General features: G+C 38.6%; 1 pseudogene; it reads left to right on the forward strand.

The window, feature by feature from the left end:
• Positions 1 to 11,505: 11,505 nt before the first annotated feature.
• On the forward strand, positions 11,506 to 11,928 carry LOC148874508 (cysteine proteinase inhibitor B pseudogene; annotated as a pseudogene).
• The last annotated feature ends 1,639 nt before the right edge of the window (positions 11,929 to 13,567 follow it).

A 13,567-nucleotide genomic window follows, 5' to 3' on the forward strand; every position in this document is an offset into this window, starting at 1 on the left:
ATCAATCTCAATATGCTTGGCCATGCATGGAGTGGAGCATAGGATTACTAGAGAGGTATGTGGATTCCGTATCAGGTATTATTTTCTCTTATTTTGGTTTCAAATCTGGTCTGGTTTGTTTAAAGAACGATACTAGAAAAATGTAGTTTTTTTAAAATTGGAAATACGATTCCCAAAAGGGAGAAAGAAAATTTTTGAAATTTCGCCCAGCTACCCTGCATGGTTCAACCATCCATATGATGAATCTCTCTTCCCTTCAGTGGTAACAAAGCTAGGTTCAAGTCTTGAACCAAATTCAGACCAGATTTGAAGCTGTGCAAATGGGTAGAAACTGTTCAACCCAATTTGTGCAAACTGGCAGTTTTTTTGAGAATTTGGATCTTAGATTTGGGAGTATGATCTGAAAATTAACTCTTTAATATTTTTTTATAATTATGAATGGTTCTGTGATTATTTCTTGGATATTTGGGCTGTATGTGGAATGGAGATCGAGTTCTTTTTCTGGCACCAAGATTTGCACACCCTGCATTTTATTCTATTCTATTTGGTTTGTAAATAATTATTATTTTTTTATTTTTAGACAAAATGTATAGGATTTGGTTTGGTGTAATTAATAAAAAATTATGGTTTTTCTTTTTTCAGATTGGAAGAATTGCTGGAGCGTGCGGAGGAGAAGAAGAAATTTTGCAAATACGAGATCTACAATATGCGATTTGTAGAAAATAATTCTGCTATCTACGATTAATCTTTTTCTTGTAGGTTTGTAGATTGACCTATTTTGGTCCAAATTGGTTGGACCGAACCCATGGTTCGATGGGGTCTATTCTCAGCCCCATGGGTCACGTTTTAGGTGACCCAAATTTCGTTATGGGCCAAGGTTTGATGGCCCATCACATGATACAATTCGGCCCACTCCTGTAAAACCCTAAGTTAAAGTAGAATCAACCCATTTTTAACATAACAGCTATATGGATCGAACTACCTTTTTGCAGTTTGGTGCATATACCTAGATGGTATTATTAGATAATACATGGGTTTTAATGGGCTGATAATATGTTAATTTTAATTAATTGAGGTTTTATATTTTATTTAATTGATTTGATCAATTTATGCATGTGGATGTATGTAATGTGTTGAATGTGATTCGTACATGGGCCATAAGTACTTGGCCCATGTTTAATTGTTAGTGGCTCTCTACGTACATCATGGTTGAACGCACATCATTGCCATAATGCCCATAAGATCATTGGATGATCCTCCTTCTTAATGGGCCCCAGTTCAGCTTTCTCCCCAAAAGGAACCGTGCGAAACCCTAGCCCATTTTCAGCCCATTTGAATCTCACTTTAAGAAAGTTAGTGGGAGCCACTTTGGTTTGACCTAAATCAGATCTATGGACGTTTAAACTTGTTCCCTCCAGTAATATAAGTGCAAGTGATAGGGAATTTCATATGATGAATTCTCTAAAGGCCTTCTATCATTAGCATCAAGATGGGCAGTATTAGCAATGAGGAGATGCACCATAAAATTGGTTTTCCATTTGCTGGTCTAGTTTGTTAGATTGCTTCATAAGATGATAGGGGCATCATAGACCAATGTGGGAGGGGCCTATCCTAAAATGGAAGACTCTCTCATGGTACCTTTGTGTCCACAAATATGACGGATCAACACTTACTAGACATAAAGGTTTAACCTAAAATAGCAATGAACCTTGTCTAACAGAGGCTAAAAGGAAAGTTCATAAGAAGAATGGATATGATCCTTCAAAGAAAATGGTGTTTTGCAACTAAAATAGTGGGCTCCATGCACCTATGTGATTTCCTACATTTCTAGAGATATAACCACGTCCTTATCACTGAAATGGGAGGGGAATCTCAGAGATTAAGAAATGGAAATGAAACATAAATAAAAGCCCTTTCTATGTAAATAACTTGAATCAGTTCTTAGGTCGTGGACTAATATTTTGCCTTTTATTAGAAATGGCAAATGGACAATTCGCCAAACTGTTGGATGTTAACAAGCTTAAAGGACCAAATTACGTTGACTGGTTCCGTAACCTTATGTTGGTTCTAACATCTAAGAAATTGGACAAGGTAGCCAAAAACCCTGTATCGGAACATCCATGTGATAAGGCTTCCAAGGCCTGTAAAAAAGAGTATCAAGAATGGGAAGAGAAGAACTCTCTTGCCTAGTGTTACATTATAGCTTCCTTAGACAATCTGATACAGAGACGGTTCGATAAGATCGAAGTGTCCAAGGATATCATGAATAGTCTGAGGACAATGTATGAAGAGCATAATCGTTCTACTCGACAGAAGGTCCTAAAGTTGTTCATGACGCGTAGATGTTTGAGAACCAACAAGTTCATGACCATTGTCTTAAGATGATTGGCCACATCAATGAAATGAAGGCTTGGTTCTGGGTTAGATGATGACACCAAAATTGATGCCATCTTAAACACTCTACTTCCCTCATTCAATTAGCTTATTATGAACTACAACATGAATAACCTAATGGTTAACCTTCGGGAACTCAGCAATATGTTGTAGAGGTCTAAAGAACTGATAAAGAATGATAAGCCGATAGTCATGCTTATTGAAGGTGGCAAGTCATGCAAGAAAAAGAGGAAGGCTAAGAAGAAGCCTCAGAAGAAAGCTAGCAAGCCTAAAAAGTAAAATAAGGACAAGACATTAGATGCTTGTCATTTCTGTAAGTAGACTGGACACTAAAAGAAGAGCTGTCCTCAATATCTGAAGACCAAGAAGAAAGAAGGTAATTTTGAATCTTTTGTTATAAAGACCAATATGTTTGTCACTTTTGCATCTTGGTGTATTGACTCCAAGGCTTCTACTCATGCATGTAACACATTATATGGGTTCAAGATAAGTAGAAGGCTAGGGACTTCTGCAACAGTTGCAGCTACAACTATAGGAACTGTAGATTTGTATTTCAGAGAAGGAATTATTACACTTAAAGATTGTCTTTATGTACCCACTTTGAGAAGAAATTTAATTTTTGTTTCAAAATTATGCAATGATAGTTATTCTATTTTATTTAGTAATATGATTACTATTAAATTGAATAAAAAATTCATCACTTATGGAGAACTTGAGAATGGTCTCTTTATCCACCATCATTCTCTAGAACGAAACTTAATTGAAACTATGTCAGAAATTATCCCCAAGAAAAGATCACGTGATACGGTAAATCCCACGTGCCTATCACAAGGTTAGTAAAAGATAGTCCTTTAGATTTTCTAACTGTAGAAGATCTTCCAACTTGTGAGCCTTGCCTTCAGGGTAAGATGACAAAACAACCATTTACGGGATAGCCTAAAATATCTATGGGCACACTTGACCTGATACATATTGATGTATGTGGTACCATGAATGTTAGGACATGCAACCAGCACATTTATTTTATAAGATTTACCAATGATTTCTCTTGGTATGCTTACGTGTACCTAATGAGACACAAGTCTGAATCCTTTGAAAGGTTTAAGGAGTTCAGACAAGAGGTCAAGAAATAGTTGGGGAGATAGATCCAGGCCCTTCGGTCGAATCGAGGAGACGAATATCTCTCTAATGAATTCAGGGACTAGTTAAAGGACAATGGGATTGTATCACAATTAGCTCCTCCTACTACACCATAATTAAACGGTGTATCAGAGAAGAGAAATAAGATTCTATTGGATATGGCCCGTTCACTTCTTGTCCACTCAAAACTTCCTATATCATTTTAGGGTCACGCATTAGAAACTACGATATACGTGCTGAACTGGATTCCAACCAAATCCGTTCCTAAGACTCCATATGGGATTTTGACCAGTAAGAAACCAAGTGTAAGACACTTAAAGATTTGGGGTTGTTCGGCACATGTTAAAAGAACAAGTGCTGGCAAATTGGAATCCAAGACCAGTCATTGCCTATTTGTAGGTTACCCCTTAAGTTTTCTAGGTTACCTATTCTATGACCCAAAAGAGCAAAAGGTGTTTTGTAGTCGAAATGCCTACTTTTTGGAAGAAGACTACATCCTAGATAATCATCGATAGGAAATTATTCTTGATGAGAAAAGCTCAGGAGTAGTGGGAGATGTCCCACAAGCTCCATATCATACCCAACTTAGAAGATCTACTCGGGCTTCTAGGCCTCTAGTTTGTTAAAGCTAAGATCAAGAAAGTTACTTGATGGAGCTACGATCAGTGAGAAAGATCCCCTGACTTACGCGGAAAGTAATGTTTGATATAGATTCCTTAAAGTGAGTAGATGCCATGAAAGCCGAGATGGACTCGATGGAAACTGACAAGGTCTAGACTCTCGTAGACCCACCCCTTGAGGTAAAAGAAATTGGTTGCAAATGGAACTACAAGAGGAAAAAGGGCCTTGATGGGTAGTTGAGACCTATAAAGCTCATTCTTGGTTCTGTATGTAGATGTCATTCTACTCATTGGAAATGATGTAGGAATATTAACTATGGTGAAGGTATGCCTTTCATAGCAATTCTCCATGAAAGATCTTGGAAAAGCCTCCTATATCTTGGGACTTCAACTCTATAGAGATAGATCGAAAAGGATAATAAGATTATCCCAGTTTACTTACATTAATAAGATTGTCAAAAGAGACAACATGGAGAACTCCAAGAAGAGATTTGTCCTTTTCAGACACAGAGTCACTCTCTCCAAAGGTATGTCTCCCAAGACTCCTGAGGAGATTGAGGACATGAGAGGATCCCTATGCCTTATCTGTAGGGAGCATTATGTATGCCAAGTTGTACACTCGGCTAGACATTGCTCAGGTTGTTAGTGTGGTAAGTAGATGTCAGTGAAACCCAAGACAGGAGCACTGAAGAGCTGTAAAGAACATACGTCAATACTTTTGAAGGACAAAAGAGTTTTGTCTGGTATTCAGTGGTAGTTCACTGTAATCCTAGGGTATACTAATGCCAGCTTCCAGTCAAACCTAGATGATAAAAGGTTTACATCTGATTACATATTTATGATGGGGTGTTGTGCAATTAGCTGGAAAAGCAGCAAACAATGGTCTGCAGTAGATTCCATGACCGAGGTCGAGTACATTGCCGCAAGTGAAGTTACAAAAGAAGCCGTTTGGATGAAAAAGTTCATTCAAGAAAAAGGAGTAGTTCCATCTAGCACATCACTCATTCCACTATTATGTGACAACATTGGAGCCATTACTCAGGATGAGGAGCCTGTTAGATAGTTTTGTATGCCCTTAGCTTCAATCAAAATTATGTACTTTATGAATTTATTGTAAATGAATAAAAGTGCATATTTGATTAATGTTCCCTTGGTATGTTTCTGTATAATACCCTTAAACTGAACACTTAATGAGACTGGTGTTAGTTTAGAATGTTCACAGCCAGTGGGTCGGTCTGGGGAGACTTATAACAAGGCTGACACTGTAGTGCCACCAAGTCGGTTGGGGTGGCTTGTCTCAACTGCCAGGGTGAGACCCTAAGCACATACAGTGTGGGATTAATTGAATCTTTGAACTGGACCAGATTTTCAGTATTTCCCTAGACCTTGGAGATTGATGGGCAAAACTAAAAAGTTACACCCGGCCCCTAGACTCGATTATGATACTGTACTACATGTCAGATTGGGCTGTCTTTGATGTACCAATCAGTGAGATCCTTAGCGGGGGTCAAAACCTGGGTATGTTGGGACAGTCTGAGAATTCATCTGAGTGGATGATCATAGTGACAGGATCAGCCCCTTTGTCGGACAAAGGTAATGATCATGGATGCACTCTCACTGATGGAAACCAAGACTGCCGGTAGCCGATTTCAATCGTTGAGATTTGTTTTGCAAAATATATTTTATATGAGATATAAAAGTATATATATTATGGTTTCGAAATGTTTGCAAATAGGTTTTAATTCTCAGGATCCATATTTGAGAGAGTGCAACACTGTTCCTTGTAGTCGAGGGAGAGGTCCTTTCTTGTCGGGCAGTGTATGATTATTATGGGCTGAGAGGTTAAGTGTAAGGCCATTGAGGATAATACCTGATGGGCTAATCTTGCATCTGCCCACAGTCCCTAGGTGTTACAAGGTGATTTGGCCCAGGGACCACTTAGGGTAAGTGTTGGGCCCATAGAGCCCATCTAATGGGTTTCAAGGGGTGCACTATCCATAACAGTGTATTCGGCCAGGCCTTGTAACAAAGGTTGGGCTGAACCCATGTGGCTGATGTGTAGATCAATGTTTGGGTCCCATGCCATACAAGGAAGCCCAACTGGGCAGCAGTTTGGAAGGCTTAATGAATACATAGCCCTAAATGAGCCTTAAGAGCTCATTTCGAATTGGGCTAATTTGACTAGTCTTTAAAGGGCAAATTCTGAGATAAGATCAGCTGATAGGATTGGGCCCACACCCTATCCACTCAGAGAGTCCAAGATCTAAATGAGATTTAGATTTGGAAACTTCCTAATTAGATTAGGAACTGGCTGATCTAATCTACAAATAAGATAAAGACTATCCCTTATCTTAAAGGGACTTCTTATCTAGATTTGATTTGGGTTAGCAACTTTTAATGGGATTAGGAGCTGATCCCTTTAAGTCTATAAAAGGAAGAGGGGGCGGCAGCCTTTAGACATCCAAGACAACGTCCAATAAACTCAAGTCTTGTCTTCAGAGCTGAGATCACAGAGGAGAGAATTCTGCACCCTACAAATTCTTTCTAGCCGCCTCCTTGGGAGAAATCAAGATTGGATCTTGATTCCAATCTTTTAGAGAAAAGATAGGAGTTGTATTCACAAGCCTCCAGGTGATTCTTAGGAAGAATCAAGTTCTTAGGAAGGACATTGCTGATTCTGCTCCACCTTGCACTGCGCCATCTTCAGTGGGAGCAGATTTTGGTTTCTACCTTGGGCATGAACACCTCCATTGAGAGATACTGTTTCTCTATATCAGGCATTATCTCTCTCTCCTCCTTTTGGTTCAGATCTGGTTCAGTTTATAGTTCAAGAATGATCATTGAAAATATGATTTTCTAAATAGGGAATTTGATTCCCAGTTGAAGGGAGAGAAAAATTTTTGAAATTCGCCCCCTTTATTCCGCAATCTTGGGCGTCCATATGATGGATTTCCTATCCCTATAGAGCCTTGAGCCTACTCGAAGTCGAAGCACATTGAGAAGAAGTACCATGTACTGTGGGAGATTGTTGGAAGAGGGGAAGTCCAAATTCAGAAGATAGCATCAACGAAGAATTTGGCAAACTCATTGACAAAGCCATTGGCATAGAAAGTGTTTGAAAAACACATGGACAGTATGGGACTCTGGCTTATACCTAATTGGACCTAAGTGCAAGTGGGAATTGTTAGACAGTGTATGCCCTTAGCTCCAATCAGATTGATGTACTTTTGACATTTATTGTAAATATAATAGTACATAATTGATTCATGTTATATTTGATATGTTTCTGTGTAATTACCATTAAACTAGACACTTATGGGACTTGTGTTAGTTTAGATAGTTCATAGTCGTTGGATAGACTTGGGGAGGTTTATCCTGCCAGGGCTAACACTAATGTGCGGCCCAGTCGGTTGGGGCAGCTTGTCTCAACTGCCAAGGTTAGACCTAAAGCACATGTAGTGTGGGTTTGCTTGAAACTCTGAACTGGACCATTTTCCAGTTATGCTTTGTACCTTGGAGACAAATGGGAAAAACTAGAAAGTTACACCTAACCCCTAGACTCGATTATGGTACTGTACTAAGTGTTGGATTGGGCTGTCTTTGATATGCCAACCAATGAGATCCTTAACGGGAGTCAAAACCTGGGTATGTTGGGGCAGTATGAGAATTCACCTGAGTGGGTGATCATAGTGACAGAATCATCCCCTTTGTCGGACAAAGTGAATAATCGGGGGCAACACTTTCTCTGATGGAAACCTAAATTATCGGTTGTGAATTTCAAACTTGTTTGTGATCTGTTTTGCAAAATATATTTATATAGAGATATATATTATGTAATATGAAAAATGTTTGCAAAGGTTTTAATTCTCGGGATCCATCATGAGTAAAGAGTGTGACATTGTACCTTGCAACCGAGGGAGATGTCCTCTTTTGTTGGGTAGTGTTTGATCATTATGGGCTGAGAGGTTAAGTGTAAGACTATTTAGGGCTTATAGACCTAATGGGCTAATCTCACTTAAGACCATAGTCATTGGGCCTTTATAAGGTGACTAGACCCAAGGACCATTTAGTGATGGGCTCAGGGGTTCATTGTGTTTGGACCTGTTCCGGCCCGGCCCGGCCCCCGGACTGGCTTGAACAGATATATGGGCCCACGGGCTTAACCTTGGGCCAAAAAGCTCAGCCCGCAATAAATTTGAGTCGGGCTCGGGATTTGCCAAAATAGCCCGGCCCGACCCAACCTATAATTAAACCTAAGTAAAAACCCTAGTCGAGTACCCCTCTTTTTTTCACCTCTTTGCCTCTTTCCCTTCTTTTATCCAGTCGAACCCTTCTTCTCCAATCTCCACATTCTCCACACTCCACAGTTCTCATCGTCACACTCTCAGGTAGCCACAATCGGCGAGATGGCGAACGTTCACCGGTGCAACAACTCCATCGGCAACGATGAGCTCTCACACGCGACTGATCATTGTCAAAATTGTAGGTTAGGCTTGCAGCTCACAGACCACAATCGCCGACTCACCGCGAACTCTATGGCGAATACAATCACTGGCGGCGGTGGTGAGTCCTCTTTACCATTTTATTCTATTATTTGGGCCTTTCTATTTGATGTAGTTAATTTTCATGTCTACTGTTTTGCTTCTATGTGTAGAAAATTGAGGAAGCTATAGAAAAGAGTAAACAAATTAAGCTTGTTCTATTGGTGTTACAAAATCACCTTGATCATCTTGCTTGAATGCTATTGTTTGTCTTGAATGCAGTTTTTTCTTTCTTGGTAACTTTTCTAAACTACCACGATTTCGGACTTTAGCACATAACTTACAACAAATCCAAAGGCTAACTTTCACATTGCTAAAATCAGTCAAACCCCAATACCCCAATTCATGTTCTTGTCTAGTGCTGCTATTGTTCAATGTCTGTTAGTTGCATTAAAGAGAAGTACAGAATTCGAATGCCCGCATACTACAAATTACTCTTGAATTGAAAGTTGCCGCATAGCAAGGTTTCGTTCTAGGGTTTTCAAATCCACTCCTACATGTCAAAATACAGACCTGCTCAAAGACCTAAACCGCAAAGAGATTCAAATGGCAAAACAACCAAAGTTAGTTTGTATCGCAAAATTCCACTACAAAAAGGTCAAGTTTAAAAACAAGAGGTGTACCTTTTCCAGTTTTTTAAATGGCTATTCTCACTTCTGACCCACTAAACTAGAAATTAATGGCAGTAATTTTCCTCTATGGGAATTCCACTACAAATTCTAATTTCTTTTATTAGGTCGGGCTTCGGGTTTTTTATTAGGGCCGGGCTCGGGCCCAAGTTGTAGGCCTATTGGTCAGGCCGGGCTCGGGCTTGGGCCTAACATTTTTCCATTAATGAAGAGTAAAAGCCCAACCCGAGCCCGGCCCATGAACAGGTCTAGTTGTGTTCAGTAGTGAATTCGGCTAGGCCTTGTAACAAATGCTAGGCTGAACCCATATCACTTTTGTGGAGATCAATGTTAGGGTCCCACACCATACAAAGAGAGACAAGTCAGCCAACAAATTAAAAGGAAAGTGAGCCTGATAACTTAATGGGTCTAAAGCCCATATCGAACTTGGTTAATTTGATTAATTAAATATGGGCGGTTCAAATCTAGATTTGGATCTAGATCAGCAAGAGGATAAGATAAGTCTTATCCACTTAAGAGTTCAGATCCAAATAAAGATTTGGATCAAAGAACTCTTTCCTAATAAGATTAGGAAGCTGATCTAGAAAGGTTATAAATAGAGGGCGAATTCCTTCTGTTAAACACTTTTGCTGAATCCAGTTCTTTCCTCTATTCTTTCCGTTCTACCCATTTCGATCCCTAGAGTCTTGGACTGATCAAGATTTGACCTTGATTCTGATTTTTGCTAGAAAAATTAGATCTGAAGTTGTGTTCACATTCCCTTGCATGATCCTTGTTGAAGGATTGTAGTTCTTACTGAAGAACTGCTTTGCTGATCCTACTTCATCTTTAACTGTGTCGTCTTCAGTGGAGGCAGGATTTAGTGACCTCTTTGGGCGTGAAAACCTATGTTGGGAGCTACGTTTGTGGATTCCGTATCAGGTATATCCCTCCCTTTATTTTGGTTACAGATCTAATCCGGTTTGTTTCAAGAGCAAACCTTGAAAAATGCAATTTTTTTTTTTAAACAGGGAATAGGATTCCCAAAAGGGAGAGAGTTTTTGAAATTTCGCCCAGCCACACTACATGGTTCGGCCATCCATATGATGGATCTCCCTTCCCTTCAATGAGCTGCTCGGACCTCGACCCTGGATGAGGTGACCGAGGTACCCGAGATGACCTGTCCTATTGAGGTGGCAAAAAATGCTGAATCGATGTCCAATCAGCAGGTTGCGCCCATGTGTCCATGTATGGATAGGTTGGGTCAAATCACCCTTCATCAATCTTCTCTCCCTTGGGAATGAAATCCCATTCTAGCTGATTCCAATTTTTGTTCTTATTCCTGTCTGAACGAAACAGACTATGGGAATAGACCATTCAGATTCCAACTCCAAGGATTTTGATTCCAATTTCAATTTCAATTTCAATTATGACTGGTTGAGTGTCAATTGAACTGGATTTGGTCCAATCGGATCCAGTCCAGTGTGAATCATTACAAATGGACCTGTCCAATCCAATCCAATGGATATTTGGACCACTTTGGACCGATCCAGTTCAAAGTCTAGACCACCCAATCTATTCAAATTTGTTTTAATTTAGATTAGTTGATTTAATTCTAACTCAAACCTGGTCCATGGACACCCATATTTCTTCTTTTATATCAATGGATCAGATATTGGCTCTCAATCCAATCCAATATAAATTTATTATAGATGGGCCTGGTCCAATCGAATCCAGTAAATACGTTAAACCATTTAAGTCTGAACTCCAATTCAATATGTCTTATTTGTTGATTTAATTTGGACGGGTCCAATCCAAAACCGGTCCATTGATACCACCCTTACGACTGGGGAACCAACCGGCCGGAGTGCCGGACCCGTAGTTCATACTTTGAAAAGGGGGGCCAAAAAGCGGAAAAAGAGAACTTCACGGTTGCACTGCTGACTGATCCCACTAAAGCTGATTGTCGTTACGTATGAGTAAGTAGAAGACGCGGCACGCCGTTCTTGCTCCCCCAACGTCTCGACTCGTGTCGTGTCATCTCGGCAAAAGAAGACAGACAGTGAAGCACCCAGAAAAACCTCAACCATCCACACTATATATAGTTATATACACGAGTAATGAAACTCGTTCAACTCAAATCAGTTTCATCTCTTCTCTACTTCTTTCTCTCTCTCTCTCTCTGCTACCCATCTGTTGATCATGGCGCTCATCAGATCTTCTGCTTTGCTTTTGTTGGTCTTGTTTTGTGTGTTTCTGTGCTGTTCTTGGAGGGTCGTTCATGGCAGAAGAATAATGGTAGGAGGATGGACTGAAGTCCAAGACGTGGGGTGCAACGACGATGTTCAAGAACTGGGGAGGTTTTCGGTGGATGAGTTCAACAGAAAGCAGCACCAAGAAGCTGAAGCGCGTGGCCATGGCAGCATCAGTGATGGAGGAGATCTGATGTTCTCCGAGGTTTTAACTGCCAAGCAACAAGTGATCTCTGGGATCAAGTACTACTTGTATATCGAGGCTTTCCGAGATGGCGTTCGCCAGAGGTTTGATGCTATTGTAGCGGTGAAACCATGGTTACAGTCTAAGGAGCTCCTCATCTTCTCACCTTCCTCTGATTACAGATCATAGTTTGCCAATTATATATGACGATGTTCGACTGTATGTGGACTACGTACAAAAACGATCACCATGGCCTTATATACGCTTAATTAATCTTCTCTGCCTATTGGGAGAGGGGGGTTGATATGTATTGGTACTCTTTAAATGATGTTTGTTAAGCAGCTCTTGGTGATAAGTGTAAAATGAATAAACCCATAAGTATTTATATGGGGCTAGCTCTAGGTTGGTTGATTCAGGAATAAATGATTTTCAGTTCTACAGAAGAAGAGTTTTTGTAGGATTAACTGCTATTTGAAGTAGCCTAAAACAAAATGAAAATAAATTAAATATGAGATAAGCAAGATTTTAATAGGTTGTTTAAAGGATTTTCTCTTGGTATATAGAGGCTTTTGGCCTTATGGCCTTGGTTTGAGTAAATTTGGCAGCATAAAAAGTCAGCTAATTAACTTCGAGTGGGCACTGGCAATTTTTGGCTAGATAGGGTTTATGAGATCGTTCTGGGCTAACTTAATTTTATGCCAACCCCTTGGTCATCTGGGACAAGTCCGGCCAGGCCAGGCATGTTAAGACTGATCAGTTTGGCCCAATCTCTCATTGCATGTAGAGTTTTTATATATTAGTGCCACTGATTGGTCAAAAGTTGACTGGAACTAGTGGAAGCAATAAGCTTTGAGTCTGGAGCCTATATAGCAAACTAATTACAAAATGAATAACTAAAAATTTGAAGATCTCCAAAATGTGTTAAACTTGCAGCCCGAGTTGTAGTCATATTTGGCCTGCAAGTCAGGGTTTCCCAATTTAAAAAGAAAAAAGGAAAAAAAAAATCAGCTACATTGGATTCGGATTAGGGTTCTGATTCATTGATTTATTGTATTTTTAATAACTAGTAAGCATGTACGTGTTTTTCATGTGGTAATTCCAAAAATTTCTATAAATATGTATTTTTATTTTTATTATTAATTGGGTGCATATTGCAAAATCCAAATATGATTACAAAAGCACATCATCTAAATATTTGATAATTAGGCCGATTTGTAAAATTTCAAGTATCATTGATAGTCTACCTACTTGGTTAGATTATTTTTTTATGATATTATATTTTTTGGTGTTTTTTTTCTATTCATTTATCAAAGAAATGTAAGATTTAAGTAGAGAGAATTGAATGAGGTGAAAAGTAGTAATTCAATTTACAATTTAAACATCATAATTAAATAAGAACTAAATCTTATTTATATTTTTAATAGTAATGTAAATATAGAATTAGAAATGTATTCAATTTTTTTATATTTTTTATATTTCTGTGTAAAAATATTTCCGATATGTCACACTTACTTTAGTTTGATATGATAATTAATTAATATTATACATGTACCTAAACTTTTTTTGCAACATTTATGTATTTTATTTATTTTTGTTATTTATTTATGGCATTAAATGTTAACACATTTGACCCAAAAGTTGGACTATTGATCTTTGTCAAATAGTAAAATAATTTCATTGTTGGTCAGTTGTAAAGTATATATATCATTTCCATTATCAATAAAAATAATTCTTATTTATTACACTTATTTTTTTAATTTGATTAATAAAATATCATTAATGTATATTTTTTTATCTATATTTTTTAATTTTCTATATTTATTTATAT

The sequence above is a fragment of the Nelumbo lutea genome, chromosome 1, assembly GCF_056320005.1.
Source record: "Nelumbo lutea isolate HS-2025 chromosome 1, American lotus-T2T, whole genome shotgun sequence".
In the NCBI taxonomy this organism is placed as follows: domain Eukaryota; kingdom Viridiplantae; phylum Streptophyta; class Magnoliopsida; order Proteales; family Nelumbonaceae; genus Nelumbo; species Nelumbo lutea.